At 38.0% G+C, this 23,835-nt stretch overlaps 1 protein-coding gene across 2 annotated transcripts in view; it reads right to left on the bottom strand.

Annotated features, from left to right (window-relative positions):
* The window catches only part of LOC150089491 (alpha-tocopherol transfer protein-like), a 66,673-nt gene that overhangs the window by 36,011 nt on the left and 6,827 nt on the right, over positions 1–23,835 (bottom strand). Inside the window, exon 1 of one of the 2 annotated variants that reach the window (XM_090368621.1) lies at positions 6,260–6,508. The exons of the other annotated variant lie outside the window; for it this stretch is intronic. The gene's annotated coding sequence lies outside the window, so the exon portion shown is untranslated. Of the gene's footprint in view, positions 1–6,259; positions 6,509–23,835 lie in introns of those variants that run through there. 2 annotated transcript variants of the gene reach the window in all.

The following is a 23,835-nucleotide window of genomic DNA, read 5'->3' as shown; positions in this document are numbered from 1 at the left end:
TTCTATATGATTTGAATTTTAAACAGTATTTTCTGCCAATTTATTTTTAAGTTTTCACAATTAGTGAATATCAATCAATTACAGAAAAAATAGATCACTAATTTAAATCTTCTGCAAAAAAAGACTAATGAATTTAAATTTGATCAAGGTTGAACGCGTATACCGGATGATTCAAAATTAGCACAACACGAATATCAGTAATTAAAATACGTTAATTCTTTTACTATCAGATTATGTAATTAAAACAACTATGATAGAATTTGTAATAATAAATTATGTAAATATCCACCATATTTTTATCACATTCGATGATTCAAACATTTCAAGAATAAACTAGTTAAACATTTTCTGGAGGGGGGGAGCAAGGAACTACCCTCTCCCAGCCGGGGGTAGCTCCCGTAGGAGAACCTTGAAAGTTCAATACCCCAAAACGGGGCATTGAAATTTCAAGAAACGCGAAGTGTAGTTGTCTGTAACATCGTGTGTAACCGAAGGTCGATTTTAGGTGTGTGAGGGGAAACCGGAGTACCCGGAGAAAACCTCACTCTACGGCCTGAGATCGACTAACTCAGCGCCGAGTGGAAGAAGGCAGGAAAATTTCCTGCCTTCTTCCACTCGGCGCTGAGTTAGTCGCTCGGCGAACAAGCACGCTACAATTGTGCTACCGTGGACCGCGTGAACAACGAGCGTAAGTTAAGTTATATGCTTTACAGTTCCCCCGTAATAGTGGGATCGTTATAGGGAAGCGAATCATTCATCTTGAGATGTTACTAGCAATGCAAGCAATTTTAAATTGCAAAACTCAAATATTATTAATTGTTTTCCTTTTAGATTATGTAATAAAAATTTATAATAAACACTAAAAATGTCAAACTTGTTGAATACATGCACGGAATCTTTATCATATCTTTTTGTGTGTCATCAAATATTCCGTTCAAATATTTTACCACTATGGAATGTGTGTGTAACGAATTCTATTTCGCGAAAACGGCTTAATAAATCACTAAATTGTTGATTTGTTTGGTTCTAGTGAATCTTGATATTTGCTCGAAATTCCGCTTTGTTGTTCGCATTTTTATTCACGCGATTTTCGACGAGTTTGTCTAAATGATCTCCAACTGAATGAATAAATAAGAGTAACCTTACAACCAGTGCTCTGCATGTGGAGATAAACAGTATTGCCAAAGATGTGGTTTTATTCGAATTGCGTATGATTATTAAAACGAGACAAACAGACTGTTCACGAACGGCCTTAGTACTTTCATATTAAGTTGTTTCACTATCACAGATTTCTGCAAGACTGCACACCAGATTTCAAATATCGTATACAGGTTCAGCTGAAATATTTTCTTACATATTTCCGAGAGAGAGAGAGATAATAATCCTAAAATTGATAAGTAATTGTGAATAAAAGACAAACAGACTGAAAATAAAATATTATTACTTCTGAATCTGAAAAAATATCTGCTTGAGAAAGAACATCAGCACTGGACCTTTGATGATTGGAGACAGGTCTCCTGCTCTGATGAGTCGCGTGAGCGGACGGGAGGGCGTGTATCTGGCGGAAACTGCACGAAGATATGCACCCGTCATGTTAACAAGGAACTGGTTCAGGTAGGTAGACGACTGATGATGGTCTGGGACGTGTTAAACTGGCACACGTTGAGACTTCTAGTATGTCTAGATGCATCTCTGAACGGTCCAGGTTACGTGTCCATCCTTGCAGACCATCTGCATCCCTTCATGGTTATCGTGACCCCACAGGGCAATGGACTCTGGACCCTTCCAGCAGGACAATGCGCTTGCCCAGAGCAGTGGTGACTAGAACATGGTCGGAAGAGCATTCTGCATATTTTACCACTATGGAATGGCCTGTCCGTTCACCAGACATGAACTCTGTGGAACTTCTTTGGAATGCTGTGGATCCTCGCATTTCTGGATGGCCACCCAGAAATTCGAGGGATTTATGAACAGCAAGCATGGATGGAAATCCTGTGGAAATCTTTCGTGAACTAGTGGACTCAATGCTTCTTCATGTGACTGCCCTTATCCGGGCGAAAGGTGGGCTTTCGCGTTACTAGGTAGGTATACCATGATTTCTATCCACTCAGTGGAAAATACTATAATGTAATACTACCATGTACGAATACTAACACTAGGTTGTAGATGACTCATCAAACCCTGCAATCCACCATTTTGCTTATTGGAGACTTGCAGGGATGAAAACCCTATGTTTAGTCTCCATAGCAAAGTTTCCGGCATCTCCTCCCTCCCCATCTCATTCAACTCATGCGCGGTACTTCCTGTGTTTTAGGTTGATACCTTTCGTGTTTGAGGTTTTTCATAATAAAAGAAAAAAAGATTTAGAGAAGCAGTGTTAGTCACTGGTGAACAGTTCGATACTTATTGGCCTTGACTATTTAAATTTCTGTTTATATAAATCATTCTGTTATATAAGGCGAGTATTCAAAAACAGTCACCTCCCTTTAACTACTACAATTGAAGAAATGAAAAAGAGAAGGACAAACGGTAAAGAATTAATCGCTTTTAATAAGTAACGCTAAGAGACTTTCCTTGTTCCTTATCACTTTCCCTTAAATGGATAGGCACTTTGATTCAAAACAACCGTAATTGGAAGAAATCATGTTTTCTTTCGCTTGGCTGCACTACAGTGATTGCTTGTCTCTTCCCTGCATTGGAACTCTTGAAAAATTCTTCCATTCCGTTCAAAAACCTTCTGATACATCTGAATAGCCTTCTACCACTCCGTATATTTTGTCAAATGATTTATCATTAACTTACGAAATGTTAATTTAAATTACTCTCATACTTTATGTACTTATAGCTCAGTAAATCGAAAGTTAGGTTTGCATGGTACAAATCAGAGTCAAAAATAAATTAAATTATTCAGTTTATACTTTGCAACACAAAACAACAGCCACGATACATTTCAGGTACACGAAATGTTATAAAAGTGTTTCTCAATCGAAGGGAGAGGCATTACATTAAAACAACTTTAAGGACAGTTTTTGATGTTCATGGCAGCACAAAGGTTGAGATGCAATTCCACAGTTTAACGCTAAAAGCAATCCAAAACTTTTCCGATTTTTAAAATTTTTATTAATGAAACGTGTCGCTAAATCTGATTTAAGTATTAACTGATATTTATTAATGATAAACATTTAAAGTATTTATTATAGAACTGGTGAAAACTATTCTTAGTTTTGCGTGTTCAGAAGGAGTTTATTTAAGCCTATTAAAGCTTCAGTTGAAAGTAGAATGAGTGAACGAAAGGAATTTTCTTTTCAGTTTACACGCTTATTGTCAATTTTTCATAGTATAAAACAATGTTATAAATAAAATGCACTTTACAGTTAATTTGAAAATTTAAATAGAAGATCGCAATGCATTTTAATTCGTAGATTACGATAGCGTAAGCAAGAGAATCAGCAAGAAACTCGTACAAAAACACAGTCTATAAAAAGCAATTTTGAAGCACCTTCTCCACATTACATGCAGGAAGGGGAAACAATAACCGATTAAAGATAACTCAAGCAAAAGTATGGTGGACACTCCGGTTTAAAAGAAAAGAAATTATTACAAACAAAAAGTATTCTTGAAATAGTTATAGAAATCATTTTTTATTTATTAAATCAGAGAGATCATGAAATATGAGTTGCATCTCAATTTTATTAACCTCCAGAAGGAAATATTGCAAAAAAGTTACAAATACATTACATAAAGTTATGAGGCATGTGTAGTGAAGTGAAAGCGGTTGCTTTTATATGGTATTAATTAATCAATTAGCAATTCACTTGCAAATTATTTTATTCCACTTCCATTAATCACAGAAAATGAAAATTCAATTATTTAAGAGAAAAATCGAACTCTTCTCAAGTGTAACGCACTGCGAACACTCTCTAGCTTTTTATTCTTTGTAGTCTGTATTAGAGGTACAATTTTCTGTAAGCTCTGTGGCATCGAATTACGACAAATGCTATTGACAACACGGATGTAGCATCAGTTTACAAAAATATTAATTTGAAAACATTTTTTAGCTACGCTGGTGTCATCTAATTAAACTGCCTGTACTTAAACGACACCAACGGGAGTGGAATCGTTTGAAAGAAAGCATTTAGTTGCTGCTTTTTTTTTTAAAGCAATCTAGTTTCTTTCATAATAATTCCATAAAAAGAGAAGAGAGAATTCAACAAAAAAAAAAAAAAAAAGACACATGGGAAGAGAACTTGTAGATAGTGAGGGGGCCTCTTCTTTCCACTCAGAATTGAATTTAAGAGTGGTAAACAAATGTTTACAACTCTTAAGAGTGCTGCCGAAAAATAATCCCAGCAGATATACAATGTAAAGATTTAATTAACGCACAATTTTACCTAAAACCAATAAAATCCGTTAATAAAGTATAGCATAATTGTTCTAATATCTTAGAACCATTATACTATAATGTAATGAAATAAGTGGTCAAAGGCCAGTAAATGGATAGTCTATCTTGAGGACGCAATTCAATATTAAAATATCAACTGCAAGATAGTTTTCTTTCATTCCGATCATTTTTCGCTGGCACCGTAATCATGCTAATCTGCTATTCGCATACCCTTGAATAATACGTAACCGCTGATGAGATTCGGTCATTAGAGGCTGCCCATAACTTTAACACCTGACTTGAGACGAAATTTCCACCCACCCCAGAGGGGTTGCTAATTATTTGCATACCTGAAAGGATTAATGAAGCTTTGCACGTATAATTAAATGAAATGTAAAAACTGCACCCTCAGCACAGGTTCCTGTGGAAACTGGACGAAATGTAGTTTTGAGCATAAAATAGATGTCAAAAATATCTTGTAAAAATTATTTGTAAATCTTATCGCATATTATCTGCCAATAACACAAATAACGAATCTCAGTTATTTAAACTGAGATTCGTTATGCAGATGGTCTCCATCTGCATAACGTGATGCAGATGGTCTCCAGACTAAGGCAGTTGCCATTTCTCAGGACAATATCTGCGTAAATATCCGGTCTTATCCTGAAAAAAACGCTAGAAATGTAAATGACGAATGAACCAATCATTAAGAACCTTCAGAGCAACAAGAGATACTCCAACTGCAGTATAAATGCATAATCAACATCATCAGAATCTAGATTCCACGCATTTCAAACCAAATTGACTCGCTGAAAGCTGCACTTTAAATGGTGGACACAAGCCTGGAGAGCAACGGAGAGAGAGAGAGATTATTGAAGCTGAACCTTGAAACGATAGTAAAATAAAACGACCACAGACCCCCCGCCCCACAACAAACTATTCGCCACAATTACATAATCGGCAATTCATCAGCCTCGGTGAATTAAGAGCAAAACGATGAATGAAATCAGTTCCGACAACTGGATGTTCAGACGTAAACCCACATCCAGTCGAGGCACAACGAAAATATTTGTCAACCCAAAACATGAGCAAAGTAGCTACCCATCTTTACTCTCAGCTGACTTGTACAAAAAACATCAGTTCAAGATGATGATCAAGGAGGCAAGCCAAGCCTTGTAATGGGTTCTACTGCCCCGCTGTTTTCGTTGTGAGCAATACATACAGGGTCATCGAAAAAGGTATCCATGATTGCTGTGATCGTGGCAGCAATCGATCAAATATTTCCGAAGATAATTAAATGGGAAATCACGGACACCTTTTTTTTTTCGATGACATGCACAGAGACCGTTTGACCATTCGAAGTTGTACTGGTCGGGTTGGATGCACACAATGTTATTGGAAGAGCCAATGTTATTGCTTTATTACCATTTCCAGTCTATGTCAATGTTCTAAACCGTTAAGTTTTCCTTATGTTAACAGTTTCTTAGAGATACTTCAAAAAGGTGTGGAATGCTCTCACTTTCTTCGTGTAAGGGTCGAAATTTAATTTCTTTTAGCGGTTCCAAGAAATTTTTTGGACTCTGGTTCTGCCTTCCAACGTTCAGTTTTATCCTCAAAACGATAAATTCTTGAAGAATTTAGACCAATTTCTGGATAATTAAGGATTTCAAGGGACAGCTTCATCCGAATTTCTTTTAAATAAGCGGATTCTCACGGATCAGTCCTCAGGCAAAATTACATTATTATATTCGACAGAACAAGTTGTTAAATCCAATAGTAAATAAAATAATAAATATTAAAGAGCTTTTATAATAGTCTAATGAATCAGAAATTTTTTAAATTAATTTTATAAATATGAAAATTCTTGAATGATCATACCCAGTCCATTATACTCATGTTGAAGCACAAGATGCAAACACCACGAAGTATTTCGAGTTATATCGGCTCATAAACGTGATAAATGGAGTTGACGCATGCTCGGTATAAAATATCTAAGACGCGCTCCATACTAGAGTTGGTGGGACATCTTCCTTCTTTGTGTTCCGTGTGTAAAGGAACTTGTTTGTTGTCCTTGAACACACCTGAAATCGGAGCCAAGAGATCAGTAGCTGAAACTTATGGAAGTAGCACGCACATTTCTTAGGTATTTATAAATCTTTGCTTACTGTGAGCTGGCCAGAGGTAACAGCTGCATGCGCAAGTGCCAACCAGAATATTAAACAGATTAAGTTGACTTTAGCTTCTTGAAGGTAGCGATTTCTCAACCACATCCGTGGGTACTAACCTTCGGTTATATAAGTGTACGTGCGTGAGAGAGAGAGAGAGAGGACACGTGGATGGATAGCCAAGTAATTATTTCGAAGATATGCCACATGATTTTCAATCTTTTTCATAGCGCTTTAATAACCAAAATAATTCGAATATAAAACTTCCACGGTTAATTAAAACCTGACCACGCGGAGATCATAAAACATTTTACAAGTTTCACAACCACGTCCATTTACTGTATTTATTATCATGACGAAACATGCACGCAGCTAGTGACCTACTTCCCCAACCCCGGCGAAAGCACACGTAAATATGCAATAGAGGGAATTCTGCACCATCATACTATAGCATTATTAAGAGCTATGCTAATTTCTTAAAGCGAGTGTCGCGTTAAGATGCTGAACGGTCTCATCTTACATCGCCTCTTAAGAGGGGTATTAGGGGAAAGTGATGCCTCCATAAACGATGTCTAGGCGCGAGTTTACTAACTTTCATTTGGTGGTATGCGCTCAGATATTAACCAACTAAGATAAGAAAGGAGCCTGCAAAATGGAGGTAGGAAAAAAAAAGCTAAATGCTTCTTTTTCTACATCCTCGCACAGATCAGAGCCTTTTAAATATCCTGTCGTATTTTTTATACATTGACACGTGGAAAGAAACGCGTTATATCATGTTGAAAGCCCGGTTTATTCCCACAAACTGCTCAGGAAATTTAACTTAACTCTACTGGGACTACAATAATACAGCACGCTACAATTCTACCGAATTCTTCACAGTTTGGTAGAATTGCAGTAAATTTGTATATGCAGTGTCCTTGAAATGGAGGTGTCGTTATTGAAGTAAGAGCAAAGGGTTTTGAGTTAGAGCTTTATACAGATTAATGACCATTTCCGCTTCTATCATTTTGCGTATAATAGTAAATTTATGAAACCGCAATCATTACGAAAACGCTTACTTTAATTAGAAACGTTTTATTTATGTAAAATACGTGTTTCATGTGACTCCACACATTAAATCCAGAAGTGTTGGCAATGTCATCTGCAAAGACTATAAATAATGATCGCCGTTTAGGCTATCAGGGATCTCTTGATGAACACAGTTACTGTATCTCCTACAATGCCGGCCCACATATCGAAGCTAAACCCACTTGGAAACGGGATTGCCGAATGGTGTGAGGATTTTCCACTGACCATGTATGGAGATTTTGCGTGTTGAATATACCACCTCGTGTAAATGTTGCCTCGTCGGTCCACAGGATATTGACAAGAAGGTCATGGCTGTTGTTGATACGATGAAGTATCCATAAACAAAATTGCTCACGCGCAAGTGAATATCCTGCTTGCAATGTTGTTGTTGTTGGTGTAGAGGTTTTTTGGCACAAGGGCAACTGAGGCCAAAATGTGCCTATTCAAATATTTGAAATGATACCGTAGTTTGCCTTATTTGTTTTTAGATATATTCGTATAGTCTAATTTGTTTGAGATAAGCGAAAAGTTCATCCAGATTGGCATTGTTTCCCAATAGGTGGGATAGTGATACAGGTTCTTCCATTTGCGTCAGAGAAAGGAAGGTAGTTTTTCTGATATAGGAATAATATGAACAATCTAACAGAATATGTCGAACTGTAAGTTGTGATGAACAATGCATGCATACAGGAGGGTCGTCGCCCATGATCAGGAACAAGTGGGTCAGGTGTGTGTGTCCTATGCGCAATCTTGCCAGTATTACTTCTTCATGCCTGTTTTTCCTCAAGCTCGAGTTCCATATTTGTGGTTCTTGTTTAATTTCGAATAATTTATTGTTTGTCTGTGTCTTTCAAATATTTAACCATTGCTCTCTACAGATACATCGGATAAGTTTTAGGAAATCTATATAGGGTACTTGGTAAGATGGAGGTGCGTTGCTCTTTGGGTGCTTGGCTGCCTGGTCTGCTGTTTCGTTACCTGTGATTACAGCATGCCCTGGAATCCAACAGAAACTTACGATATGATTCAGATTCCTCAAATGATTTAGACGGGACCGGATTGATATTGCATATAGCTAGGTGGATTGCATAAAGTTCTGCAGTATAACTGCTACATTCAGCCGGGAGAGATACAGATACTGTAAATGTGGGGAAGACTGCAGCAGCACCTACGGCAGCATCCGATTTTGAGCCATCAGTATATATTAAACAGCTCTGCGCATTGCTAGCGGCATGTCCTTCGTGCAGTTGCTTGATGTAACAGCTTTCCATGGACTTTTTACCCCATTGTTGGAAATAGGTATCACAGTGAGGTGGGTTTGAGGACCAAGACGGATCAGATATTTTGGTTTCTTTGAGCGTGTTTTCAAAATGAACATTCCAGCAATGCATCAAATCTTGTAGTCTAATACCAGTTGGTCTATTTTCAGTGGGTTTATTGTTATAGAATGTTACCCTTTCAGGATTGAAAAGTAGCGGTTGATTCGGATGATCTGAAAGGCTTTTAATCCTGGCTGCATAGGTGAGGAGTAACATTTTCCTTCTGAGGTGGAGTGGTGGTTCGTTTGCCTCTGTATAGAGACTTTGGACCGAGGATGTTCGAAAAGCTCCAAGAGCAGTGCGAAGAGCACTGTGCTGTATTGTACTCAGTCTTGTAAGTACAGTTTTCCTAGCTGAGTCGTATACTATTGAACCATAATCTGGACGGGACCTGATGAGCGCACGATACAAATGAAGGAGAGTGCATCTATCTGCACCCCATGTCATGGCAGAGATGGCTCTGAGTATATTGAGTTTTTTCAAGCACAGAGTTCTGAGATAAGTTATGTGCATGGAAAAATTAAGTTTTGTATCTAATATTAAACCTAAAAAGCGGATATTGCTGGCAAGAGGGATTGGTTTGTTTTTTAATTTAAGTTCAGGCTCTGGATGTAATCTGCGCTTTTTACAGAAAAGAACTGCAATTGTCTTTTGCTTTGACAGGCGATAACCATTTTGTTCAGTCCATGTGTCTAACTTATTTATGGAAAGTTGTAACTGTCTCTCTATGCTGTTAATGGTTGGTGAATGGCATGATAGAGCAAGATCGTCGGCATACATATATATTTCTACGGTTTTGGGAATATTCTGCGTCATGGTATTTAGTCTAATTGCGAAGAGGGTAGGACTAAGTATGGACCCTTGAGGCACCCCTTCTTCTTGATTAAAATATTGTGAAAGTACATTCTGGTGACGTACTTGAAAAGTTCTGCACTTGAGGAAGTTCTGGATGAATTGAGGTATGTATCCTCTCAACCCTAGGGTATACAGCTCTCGTAGAATGCCATACCTCCATGTGGTATCGAATGCCTTTTCAATATCTAGACTCACCATTACCAGATGTTCATTTTTAACATATGCATTCCGAATGTTAGTTTCGGCTCTTACCATAAGGTCCAAGCAGGATCTGTTTTGTCGGAAACCATATTGGTTGATATTTAGTAGCATTTTGCTTTCTAGTATCCATTTTAATCTCCTATGTATCATTTTTTCTAGTGTTTTACTCAAACAGCTGGTTAGGGAAATTGGTCGGTAGTTTTGTGGAAGCGATTGATCCTTTCCTGGTTTTGGAAAGGCAAGAATTATTGAATGATGCCATGAGGAAGGATAAACACATTCAAGAAATATCCGGTTGTAGAATACTAGTAATAATCTTAAAGCTGTATTATTTAGGTGTTTAAGCATTATATAGTAGATTCCGTCCGGTCCTGCTGAGCTGTTTGCTGATCTGTTCAGAGCTTCTTGGAGTTCAACTAGGATGAATGGTTGATTATAAGGAAGGGATTGGGTGGTGTTGAAGTTTAATTTATATTTTTCTGCAGAGGTTTTGGTTTTCAGGAAAGAATTGTCGTATGCAGAAGCTGATGATATTTGACTGAAGGTCTCTCCAAGGAAATCGCCTATTTCCTTTGGGGAGGACAGTTCTCGTCCATTCTTAATCAAGATTGGAGCAGAAAAGGGAATGCACTTATTATTTAATTGTTGGATTTTCTTCCATATTAGCCGACTACTGGTGTCCTTCGTGATGGTACTGGCAAATGTTATCCATGATTCTTTTTTGGCTTGTTTCCTGATTTGTCGTGCCCTTGCCTTTGTTTTTTATATAAAATGAGGTTGGCTGTTGTAGGAAACCTACGAAATAGGTTCCAAGCTTTGTTTTTTTCTCGTTTTGCTGTGTTACAGGCCTCATTCCACCAGTGTTTTGCATGTCTTGTTTGGTTTCCAGAGGATTGAGGAATTGCCTCAGAAGCTGCCGCCAAAATTTGTGCGGTGATGTGCTCTGTCACTTTATCTATTGGTTGTGTTTTAATAAATTGATCATCAAAATAAACACAGATTGTATATTTTGTCCAGTTCGCTTTTGTGAATTTCCATTTTACTCCGTATTCTGTTGAGTGAGATTGTTTTGTTTGAATTTTACATATAATTGGAAAATGATCGCTGTTGTGTGGATCATATAAGGTTGACCACTCCATACTGGGGAACAGTGTGGGAGAACAGATTGACAGATCAATTGCTGAAGTGGAGCCTGTAGGTAAATGGACATAAGTGTGATTACCAGTATTTAGCAAGGTTAACTGCTGTTGATTCAGTAACGTCTCTATCATATGTCCTCTTTTATCCATGCTTGAAGATCCCCACAACGGGTGATGCCCATTGAAATCTCCAAAAAGGCAGAAAGGTTCTGGCAATTGTGTTATAAGATCTTCTAGTTCTTTAAGCATGAAAAGTCTGTTTGGTGGGAGGTATATTGAAACAAGAGTAAGTGTTATTCCAAGCGCAATACGCACAGCAACAGCTTCTAAGTCAGTCTGTAGAGAGATATGTCGAACTGGGATTTTAGAGTCAACTAATATTGCTACTCCTCCATGTGCGGATTTTGCAGTATCCCTGTCTTTTCTGTACATTGTGAAGTTTCTAATTGAGAGAGTTACCTGTGATGTTAAATTTGTTTCTTGCAGACAAACACTCACTGGATTGTACTTATTAATCAGGTCATATATATCATCAATATTGGCTCGTATGCCTCTGCAATTCCATTGAAGTATGTGCTGCATTACTTGCTTTTAGGAGTTATGTTTTGGTCTGTGTTTTTTTGAAGCAGTTTGTTTGTAACGATCTGATTTATTTCTGTCTTTTTTGGGGAAAACCGGTCTCTCTGTATCCATGTGTTCTTCTGCATGAAGTTCTAATATAGTTTCTTCCTGGTCAGTTTTGTTGTCAACATCCATATGTATAGGGAATTGTTTCTTGGTCTGAACATGATCTGTTGGTACTGTTTTTTCTGCTTTTTTCGTAGTTTCAGGCATGTTTGGTGGAACTGAAATCGGAGTATTAATTCCTTGTTCCAATTGCTTGATTGCTTGTTTGGCAGGTTGTGGCTTAGCATTAAGCACGGACTTGGCCCAATCTGCAAAAGAAATATTTGGAGGGACTGCAATGTCAGTTTGAGTAGCAATAGAATGATTGTGTTTGGTTGCTTGAGCATACGTGCGTTTCGGCATAAACTGCATGATGTGCTTTTTGGCTTCCTGATACGTTACTTTGTTTACTGTTTTGTATTTCTTTCCCCACTTTCCACATTTCACAAGTTTTTGAATATGCCGGATGGTTACCTTTGCAGTTGGGACAGGTGAAGGAGGTTACGGTACAATCAGCTTGAGTGTGTTCTGTTGAACTACAGTTTGGGCAAATCATAGTGCCACGGCATGCTACCTGGGAGTGTCCATATTTCTGGCATTTGTAACACCTGATCGGATTCGGTATACTGTATATGGACGTATACGACAATTCAGATACCCTGCTTTAACCATTGTTGGTAAGTTTGGGGTACTAAAGGTCAGTATTATGTTCCTTGTTGGCTTTAATTCTCCATCTTTCCGGATTAATATTCTTTTTGCATGTATTACTCTTTGATCTGTCAGTTCTTGTACAATTTCATCCTCTGAGATGTTAATCAGATCCCACTCTGCTATAACTCCTTTAGATGTATTCAGAGTAGCATGAGGCGTTATTTTCACGGGAATTCCACCAAAAGTAGTCAGTTTCAATAATATTTCCGAGTGTTTTGGCTTCATTGTCTCTACCAGCAGATCTCCAGACTGTAATCGCTTAAACATCTTCGGTGATCCTGCAGCATTTTCCAAGCATTTCTGGATTAGAAATGGGGATAATTTGCTAACAGGAGAACCTGAAACAGAATGAATAAGGAGAAAGGCTGGGTCATCTTGTTGACATGGATCTGTTTTTTGTCTTTTATTTTGATAAGAGTCATGATCGGGTGGGTCTTGATCAGTAGATGATCTCAACTGATCAAGTGAGGGAAAGGTTTCTTTGTCCATTTTGTACTCCTTTTGGCCCTGAGGGTTGGCTTTCCCACTCAGGTTACCGGCCCCGCCACGGGGAGGCAGGAGTAATGCCACGAGTGGCCAAGCGGTTGTTAGGTTAGTTCGGTTAGTAACTCTAATAAAATTAAAAGGAAAGTTGTCTTTTCTTTCCTGACTTAACTTACAACTTGTAAGATGAAGTCTACGGTGCTTTTTTTAAGAACTTAAGAGAAACTAATGGGGAACTTAAAAGAAGAGTGATTCCTTTAAAGGAGAACGCTTTGGATCGCTTTATAGAGCTCAGAAAATCGCTTGGCCACGGAAAACGCTTGGCATCCGGGGCCCCTGCTTGCAATACTTAAACTCTCTGCATATGGCATGCATGCAGCCCGTGTTCACGCAGTGCGCCAAACGAAGGTTTGGGATGACCGTTTTTGCAGCAACCCTTCGCGTACTGGTAGAGGAATCTAATGCCACTATATCCAGCACCTCTTCCTCTGTGTATTTTATTTATTTATTAAAGATGGCGATCCCAGCCATGTTTTCTGGAAACAAAATCATCTATTGCAATACTATACAGGTAATCTCTAGCATAACATATACTACCAGTAGTTGGTTATCATTCCTTGCTCATGGAGAAGGCCAACTATCGTCTGCCAGGGTAGGAATGTTATCAAATACAACATCAATCGTCTGCCAATATACCGATAGCATCATACGCAGCATCAATATAATACCCCTAATTGGGAGGGGTATGTCAGTTCATATTTCGATGAAACAATCATTTTGAGCTAAAGCTAATCATGAGTCTGTTGGTCTCGATTAGAGGATAAGTCTATCTCACGAGGAAGTATTTAACTGCTTCGCCTCACCACAGAAAGTGCACTTTGCATTCGCTACATAAAATTACAATCAGGATAAGTCACGAACTTTGTAACCACAACAACATATGTAGTGATGTACCCATCATATAACAACGGTGAAGCCGTAACCAAGAACAGCACATGGAACGCAAGCAAGCAGTAATGAAATGAACAGGGGATGTAGCATCCTTTCATTAACTGCTAAGGAATACGCAACTCAATAGTACAACAGTCCAAACCAACATCTTCAAGAAGCAGAGCAATGATTCGCGATTCAAAGATCGCCATCACAACCAGCAGGCTTGCTGTAGTAGTCTAATCCTCCACAGGAATCCCTAGGTTCTCCGACACGAATCCAGCCACCCACAGAGACGTCAAGTGTGCTTCAAGGGTTATGGATCACAAATCCAAACTAGTCTGGTCCCTAAATGCTGCTCCTACCTCAACATTAACATCAATTTCATAGTTGGTTCTTTAGTTCATATAAGTCGCATATGTACCACCGTACTGGATATTCCCCAATCGCAGACAACTTCAGGTCTTTATCTGAAATGCCACAAGACAGCGTCCAATCACTTGTTCAAATAAGGTGTTACTCATATTGTACACTGCCCAAAGAAGGATAAGGCAGAAAAACAGTTTACAGTGCATCACAAGGAGAAGCAGGGAACACTGGATGATGGCATACCATTAGGACGAATACTGCACAGCGCCACAAGGAGACGCATGTGCATAATAGTACAAGATCAATTCGCAGGTACCATCCTTGTTGTCAGCTCGGTGCACTCAGAGAAGGAACTCCTGTTCACTTCAAGGAAACAGGCCCAAGAAAGGCTACACTGAGTAATGCTGAATGAAAAAGACGATGTAAGGCAGCTGATCCACATGATTGTTATACAACTAATATTGTTGCCCAGATCCTTTCTCCATACCAATGCTGCTCTAGCTAGAACAATAAGCGCCTTCTTCCGGGTAGGATTCAGTCGTGATGCCCTTTCACTACATTCAAATCTCTCAAATTACGGTGGACGTTGACAAACACTTGCCAATTAGTGTCGCCTTGACGAAAAACAACGCTGGTATTCGGTGGCTGCATCTCTAGCATTTCCTTCACATACACCAAACACAATTTGATTGTCTTCCTATTCTGCTAACGCTAATGCTCTTCTACCCGTCATACACGCAAGTTAATGTACCCCAGCAGCAATCCGTTCGTTGTAGCCTTACATTTCCATTACGAGTCTTATAAAAAATACAGTACGACAATTTACATAACATTTTGTGCAGCAATCTGATTTGCATACCCCACTTCGCATGTTCCCAAAACGCTAGAAGCGGAATGACGTCACTAATCTATTTAATTAACTCAAAACCTGTTGCATCTTACTTCAAACTGTGTAGACTTTTCTTCTTGTAATTTAATGAACCATTCTCTCAATAAATGTCGAGGTCGGTTTCAAGGACGCTCTCTATAAAGGGGGGAAAAATACTATTCTATCCTGTGGCGTCCTTACCTAGCCAGAAGTGATAAAAACCAATTTCCAAGTTTTTAAATCAGTTTTGTGTATGCAACTGAGAAAAACGGAGTTGTTCCAGTTTATTAACATCAGAGTAGTCCAGCAAAATCGAACATCATTTAGTATTTTTACCATATGTTGTTTTCGTCTTATCTCACATCACAACACCGTTTAATTCATATTAAGCCGACCGGGCTAGCCGAGTGGATAAAGTACCTGCCCGGCAACCCAAAGGTCGCGGGTTCGATTCCCGCCTCGGGCTTGGATCAAAGTACTGCAAAAACCTTGGGAGGTGCAATATGGCCACAGAAGCCGATGCGCCAACAATTACCAAATAAAAAAAAAAAAAAAAAAAAAATTCATATTAAACTGTGCAGAAAATATCTAGAATAATTTCCTAATTTTAACAAAGTTCAGTAATAATAAATAAGAGGGTTTTCAAAGCGCCATGACGAGTGACCCTAGCAATATGATGGTGCTATATCCTATGCTTAGAATTATGAAAGAACAAAGAAAGAGAAATTCATATTATTCATCCGTTGATGAATAATAAGAGTTTCCCTTTACATATCAATATAATTGTAAGGGTACAATGGGAATCCCCTGTACCCCTACACTTATATTGATATGTAAACGAGAAGCAAAATGTCACCCTGGAAATGCATTTTATGAGGTCGGAAAAAGTATTGCAACTGAAGAGGAAGATGTTTATATGTATATATATGCAGCAGCACTTCATTTATGCAGATAATTTCCTTAGAAATAGGCTTTACATTTTACTACGCCTGTAAGTGCTATTAAGATATGCATCCAGTCGAAAGGACCATCAAGTAATACGATGCGCGAGAACTGGCCGTCATTTCTAACGTTCGCAGTCAAATGCATTCGGAAATACAGGAAATCCGGCGCCGTGGGATGACTTCGTAACACGTGAGCATTCCTAGTGATAACTGAAAACTTTCGAATGGTTTATTTAAGTACCATTTGCCAGCACGCAGGGGAAAGGAGTAAGTCCAAAATTCAATCTTCCGATAAAATATATATGTGAGGACAGTATTAACATGACAAAATCTCAATCTGTACCATCAGAACATCGTGACACTCACTCGATTCGATCACGTGTCTCCATATCAAACAGGAATATCCCATAATTTCATATGGAACCTTATAAGAAAGGTATACGACCTCATTCGCCAAGGTTAACCTTTCAAATTCGACTTCTTGAGTTACAAAGAACCAACGTTATAGCTTTGTTTGTTCCATCAGTTTGCTAAGTTAATAGTAGAAGACATAAGTCTTCCAAAGTGTTGGAGTTGATAAAACTTTACTAAAGTCCGCAGAAATTAGTTAGACATTCGCCCAGTTTCTCACAGCATTAACACAAGTTTTTTGTTTTCCATTTCGGTACATAATGGAAAGGTTGAAAGAATATTATATTGACCACGACTCAGCTATGCTACACCGGTTGGAGTTCTTAATTTTTTTTCAATGAAATGTATAATTCATCTAAAAATGTAATTTCTGTAGTGTTAAGATCTCAATGATCTCTCAATGTAAGATCAATCATTAAAAACAATTTATATTTTCTTGAATTAAAGCTTTAACATAGCACATTCGATGTGTTGAACGTTGTGTTGCACATGTTTAGTGTTGTCTTCTACTAGGTATTCCAGCACCACGGCAAGATACAAATTTTGTAAGTCCTAGTTACCCCTCCATAAATAAACATTATAAATTACTAATGTATGAATAATATTAAAAAAAAATGCATGCGTCATTCACTTATTTCGCAGCATTTCAAAGCTAAAAAAATAAATAAATATATAATTTTTAAATTCTGCATTCTTGCCGGGGCAAATAGCCACTTGACCAGATCTAGTTATGGTTTGGACTACCTCATCCTGTCTGTGTTCATTGGTGAGATAGACAAAACCGCTAGGTGTAAAAATCGTTAATGTTGTTATGTAAATTTAAAGTGTAAAGATTTTTATTGATTAAAATATGATTAAGATATAAAAAAGTTGAATAAAATATGACCTTTGAATCTAGATTTATTTTACTGCAATACTGCTTCTTCGGACATTAAAGTAATTAATTATTTCACGATAAATTAACAAAATTTTCACTATTATTTATGTTGCATTTTTAGAGCACATTATCTAAACACGGGAAAATTCTCATTGGCTTGTGTTTCATGTATTAAACCATCTGGTAATCCTACACAAATATCAAATTTTGCTTAAAGAAATTGCTTCCGATGGTGGAAAGATTTCTTTAAGACTTACTTTGTTTGAATGATATTGTATTCAAAGAGGAAATGAAAGTTCGACGGTTGATAACAGTGCTGGAAACAAACGAAAATATAGAAGACAACTCGTTGACAATCAGTAACGCTGTGCAACAGATGAACTTGCAGAAGCCGATGACATGAACAAACGCGGGTTGTTCAGCATGCGATAACCTCAGATGCTTCCCGACGATCAACCTAATAAACAGATGACGATTTGTGGAGATCTCATAACGATTCGTTGATCCTAGAGTCCGTCAACGCCGGAGAGGAGATCTGCTGTTTCTTTTACAACTCACAAAATGTGAACCAAGACATTCCTTGAGTTTAACCTCCATTATACTCATATTTGTGGACATGTGTTTTTGTAAGGGCGGCTTCTAGAACGTCAGTTCAACTCCTCGTAGTATCTGTGAAGAAATATATCACTGTAAAGGGTCAGATATGTGAGTAGTGGAGGTTTGTGTTCTGTTATGTTCTGGCTACCCAGAAGCATCAGTCACATGCAGAGATGATTCTGGATACTCGTGCACATCACGGGAAGGTGGGCCAGTCCCAGTAAAGCTCGTACCGTCTCAATTCGAGACGCTGGCTCACCTAATGTTGCCAAAAGGTGGACCAGGTTCCTCTGGGGGCCCACGCTAGAGGGGGAAAGTCCTGTGGAAAAAAAAAATAAATAAAAATATATATATATATCCTTTCGAATCCATCTTACGTCGAACTATGTTCTACGTTAGATATATTCGAAAGGGTAAGTGATTTTAGATGCTTTATTTTTTTCAACACTGCAGTATTGAGCACTACGAATTAATTTCTGAAGGTTCCACTGTGAATAAGGAAAGATCCGCACAGTTGTTGCGCAGGCTGAGAGAGGAAATTTGACGAAAGCCAGAACGATGGCAGCGAGTGCAAGTTTTTGCACAAAACGGACCCGCGAAGTGCTCCTTCCTCGTGCAATAAGAGTTCGACAAACTACTGTTGTATTACCCCACATCCCCCACCCCTTACTCGCCTGACCTCTCCGCATGCGATTTTCTTTTCCTCAAAATAAAACGATTACGAGACTGCAGCTCCCGTATTAAAAAAAATAGGCCATTGATGCAACTCAAGATATCTCTTGAGTTGCATCAAAGTTGCATCTTCTTGAACTCTTAACGCCTACGCGTTAAGAGTTCAAGAAGGTTGGGGAGGGTAGAAGAATATAACAATTACAAGTGTCACTTCGAACTCTCTGCATTAAGTGGTATTTAAAAATTAAAGAAGGGAGGGGGGGTAACCTATTATATTGCGGGTGATGCACCACACTATGATACAGGACTATATTCCCTGAGCTCGTGGAAGCCAAAAAAATAAAATGAAATAAAATAAGACTTCGTCGGCCAGCAAACAAATATTAAACAAGAGCCGAACTGCGTGATGAGAAGACCACAGAAAAGTGTTCAAACTAAAGAAATTTCATTAAAATGGATAGGGCTGGTTTAAATTGTTCTCTCGTTAAATCAGCGATTTCCTTTTTGTTTTATATTTTCTTTTGTCACTACAATGCGCATTAACCGAGAGATTTCAAAATGAAAGTTTGCAGATATAACGCTGTTTCGGAAGTGTGTATACGGACAGCATATGTAATGGTTTTTCTTTAATTAGTGCGTTACTTTTAAGTTTGAAGACATATGAGGAAAATTCCAAGGGAAATGACTCATCTGAGCAGGAATGTAGATTCTTTGCTTATAACGGCATTATTTGCGAAATTTGGGTTGATATACGCAATTCCCGATCGAATTGTAAATGAGAACGGAATATTCTTAACCTAAGCCCACGTTAATCGCATCTTAGGCAAATGCTCGTCCACTGAGAAGACAAATAGATTTTTTTTTCTGCAGATGTATCATACTAATCTCCCAACCCTTCTTCCTTCCACTTTATTCCGATACGAATCAATAAGAATAAGACGTTCGTCTTGCGCAATTCCAGAACACTAAAATGCTCCCACAGCCCCGAAGCTAGAATGAATTTAGCAGAAATCGTTACTGGATATCTTCCCCCACATCGCCTCTGCACGGTCATAAAATCAACATTAACTCTTTACACGAGGGCCCTCGGATATAAAATAACTTTATTGCCTCTTCGATATTAGACTTCGTTTGTTGGAATTGGACTCCACAATTTACGGCCGTTTTTAAATTAGATGTAATTATAACCGACGCCACCTTCAGGGACGCCAGGAATTATCCATCAAGACATTTCAGGGATAATAACGCAAGAAATAGTTGGAGCCTTGACAGCCCAGCTGTTTCACTTGACTGTGTGTGTTAAACGATTTTTCAAATTTAGGCACGCTGGGAGAAGTACCTGCGCGAGTGTGCGTGCCAGGAACATTTTTAAAGTCCCGATTCGGTAGGCTTCCTGGATGGTACTTTCTATCATTTCCCCATCCTTTGAAATTGCTATCCGTAATGACGTCTTTTTTAGTCATAGCACAATGCTTTATGTACCTATGAGGAAAGAGAGAACACAACAGGAAACTGAGCACCTGAACAAAGCAGTTGACAGTGACTGCGTGACACCGATAATGTACTGGATGAGAAGATGTACTTTAACAGGAAAAAGATAATTATTACTTTTTCCATTGTTTCTGTTGGTGTAATATCTGAAGTTGCAGATGATTTCCGAATGCAGAGAATCAAAACAAAAAAAATTACATACTTCTTGTGAATTGTCTTTTCAGACTACCTTTCAAACATCTAAAACTAAATGTATATTAGTCATTTCAGATTCCCTGAATTCTTCAAAGAAAGGCTCTAATTTATGGCTTAAACATTGCATTTCCCCTTCTTTTTTGGTGTTTTCCTACAACAGGCAGACTCGGATAGGCCTCAATAACGTAAGTCAAATTATTTGAAGAGTTTACACTCTCACAATACCATGTGGTTTATTAAATTGCTTAAAACAGCTCTAAATGAAACCCTCCAGTTTTTCTCCACATGGATGGAATTCGAATCTGGCCCTATCTAGACATGTTGGATCAGATGTATGTTAAGATACAAAGCATAAGGCGGCAATATATTATGTCTGTAATTTCGTGCGTGCCTCCATTTGTTTGCTCGATGAAAAAAAAAAAAAAAGTGTTTTCGTGAGAAAAACCATGTAGCCCTCGCCCGATACAAATTAACAAATCACGTCGCAAAAAAAGCCCACAAAAATTCTTCGCATCATTGGCGAGATTTGAACTTAGGCCTTTTCAACCCTGTGGGGTGGGCAGTCTTTATATCCACTGTACTCCCACGACGGCAGCAAGACATGTGGTAGGAGAAAAATTCAGTAAACTAAGGACAATTAAATGCACTGAGTACTTTTGGACATTGCTGCCAGTCCATATCATTGCTGCTAATATCCAAAGCGTGCTACTCAAAGGTGTGTTTCACTGTTATTTTATAAGCCTCCGATTAAGGTCTTTCTGAATACTCTTTGGGATTTAATTTTTACTATGATGGCAGATATGAAAAGACAATGGTATGATTTTGAAAAACAGAACTGTTCACGACCAATTTCTCTTTCAAAGATTATCACAGGATATGAGACATGTTTATGGATATAAAGCAACATTCTCAGTGGAAAAAGTCTTTTGCTCTCTCAAAAGGGTTCATGTACCATTAAACGTCGAACCAAACCAAATCTCTCAAAGTTATTCCGCCCCCCTCTCAACCCTTATGAAATGGGGTCTGAAAGACTCGGGGGGAGAGGAAATAATGTTTTTATTTGATTGTTGAACCCTACTGAAGTCTTAAACCCCCACCCCATATTTCGCAAATCTGACTGCAATTCACAGAAAATCCTAGACTCTAGCGCAGGGGGTGGCCAACTTAATTTGTGATGCGACCTACTTTTCTTCAAAATATGCCGCGATCTACCATCTCAAAAATTTCATTGCACATGGTTAAAAAACTTAATCAACACATTGAAAAATGTTGTTTATAAATTTTAAAATAATTCAGAATTCTTATTTTAAATTCATACGTATTTAAAATTTTAATTTATGCGAAGTTTGTGTCTTCATGTCATCTGCCAATCTTTCAAAATCGGGGATATACTGTGATAAGGCCAACCGTAAAGAATCTTCTGTATGCAAGTCCATAAGAGTAGAGCGATTCTTGGTCTTTTTTTATTTCAAACACGAAAAGGCTGATTCACATAGATATAGATATGTGGAACCAAAGCAGCAATTTAAAAGTTCACTGCATTTTTTTTTACATTTGGGTACTTTTCTCGGCAAACATTTTCAAAAAAGTCTTTTCCTGATGATCTGGCTTTTAGGAAGATATCGTTTCGCAATGTAATGATTTCATTTTCAAGTAATATTTTCTCCATGTGAAAAATCGCAGCGATTTTTTCTGCAATTTGTTTCTTATCTAAGTCGACATTAAATGGAAGAAACATATCGAACAATGTCTTCAATTGTTTTAAAATCACTGAATCTGGTTTCAAAATCATCCACAACATTCTCAATTTCAGAAACATTTTTCACTATTAAATTAAAAAAAAAACAGAAGGATATTTTTGCAAATGATCTTGCATATTTGCAAAATAATCGAATTTTTTTCTTTGAGATCCTTAGCCATTGTCAAAAATTGATATTTATATGCAGAAATACTACTAATCGTGTCACCCACATTTTTATTTTTCCCTTGTAATTCCAAATTCAGATAACTTAATTTACTGGTAAAATCTGCCAAAAAAGCCAGATCACATAACCACTCCGTATCTTGTAGCTGCTGATAATCATCTCTCCTTTGATCAACAATTTTTTTTTTTAATTTCATTCAGCAAATTTAGAAATCTCTGTAGAAACTGACTCCGACTCAGCCACCTCACATCTGTGTGTAATATCAGATCTGGTTCTTTTTCATCAAGTTGCATTTGAAGAAGTCTCCCTTGAAGAGATCGTCTTCTGATGGAATTCACGATTTCGAAAGCGAGGTCCATGATACTTTTAGTATTTAATCTTTTGCTGGCTAACACTTGTTAGTGGATGATACAGTGGTAACTCAAAAAACCTGGGAATTCGTCATCCTTTTGGCACAATGCGATGAATCCGTTAAGATGCCCCGTAATTGCTTTAGCTCCATTTGTTGTTACTGATACGAGCTTAAATAGTGGTAATTTAATTTTTTCAATAAAATGTTTGAATGAGTTAAAGATATCAAGACTTCTAGTTTTATTTTAAAGGACTATCACTCAATTGCTTACAGAACTAGATTATGAGTCCTTGAGTTCGGGATTCAATAAACAAATGGGAGCAGACTTGCGTTCCGAAATGGTCGGTACTTCCAATTTCCTTGCGTTCAGGCTTCCTTCGTGGCAGACAAGCTTTCTTCCATTTCTTGGGCACACTGCCTTCCGATGCCGGACCAGGCTTTCTTTCTCTCACGTTTTTTTTTTTTTTTTCCTTCTTCATCTTGCGACCACGAGATGTGAACTCCGACCACCAAAAAATCTACTTCTTACACTTCAACCCGCAAACTCACGACCTTTCTCCCCTTTACCACACAGAAGTCAGAATGGACACTTGCTGAAATTACTCCCCCCCTCCTAACTTTACTTTTTCCCTCAAGTTTGGAACGCCTCCCCCAAGGACTCCAACCAATTCCCATACTGTTTAATTATTTTCATTCCTTTCTCTCCGCTAAAACAACTCACAGTGCCTCCCTAGCGCACAAACCAACCCTTCTCTAGAAATTATTTTTTTTCCCACGGCAGTATGGCTCTTTCATGTTGCCGGTCACCTCCAAAACACATTTTCATACTTTTCTCTGCTAAATATGGCCAACTTGCCAAATATCAGTCACCCTGACGCAGTTTATTTTTGATGCGAACACTGGACGTCCATTAATTTCCTGTTTAGTTCCTAACGGTGGCTTAGACCAAAAGAGACGCTTCGCAATCCCGTTGCTATTTTCATGGTTTTCTTGCCCTCAACAACCCTTTCACGCCTATTCTCAAATGGCACCCTCTTGCTTAGTTATTGCGCTGTCCCTGTTTGCTCTTTTGTATTATTTAAATTACTTGTTTACCTTTAGCCGCTATTTTAATTCACAAGTCTAAAACTGTCCATTCCTAAATCCAGTGTTTCTTCAAACTTTAACCTTATTTACATTAAAACCAAATATCCAATCTTAATACTTACTATCTTTA

Source organism: Mastigoproctus giganteus, chromosome 2 (genome assembly GCF_048544385.1).
Source record: "Mastigoproctus giganteus isolate SK-2022 chromosome 2, ASM4854438v1, whole genome shotgun sequence".
NCBI lineage: Eukaryota > Metazoa > Arthropoda > Arachnida > Uropygi > Thelyphonidae > Mastigoproctus > Mastigoproctus giganteus.
Note: the sequence above shows the minus strand (reverse complement) of the source record. Positions and strands in the feature narration are given on the sequence as shown.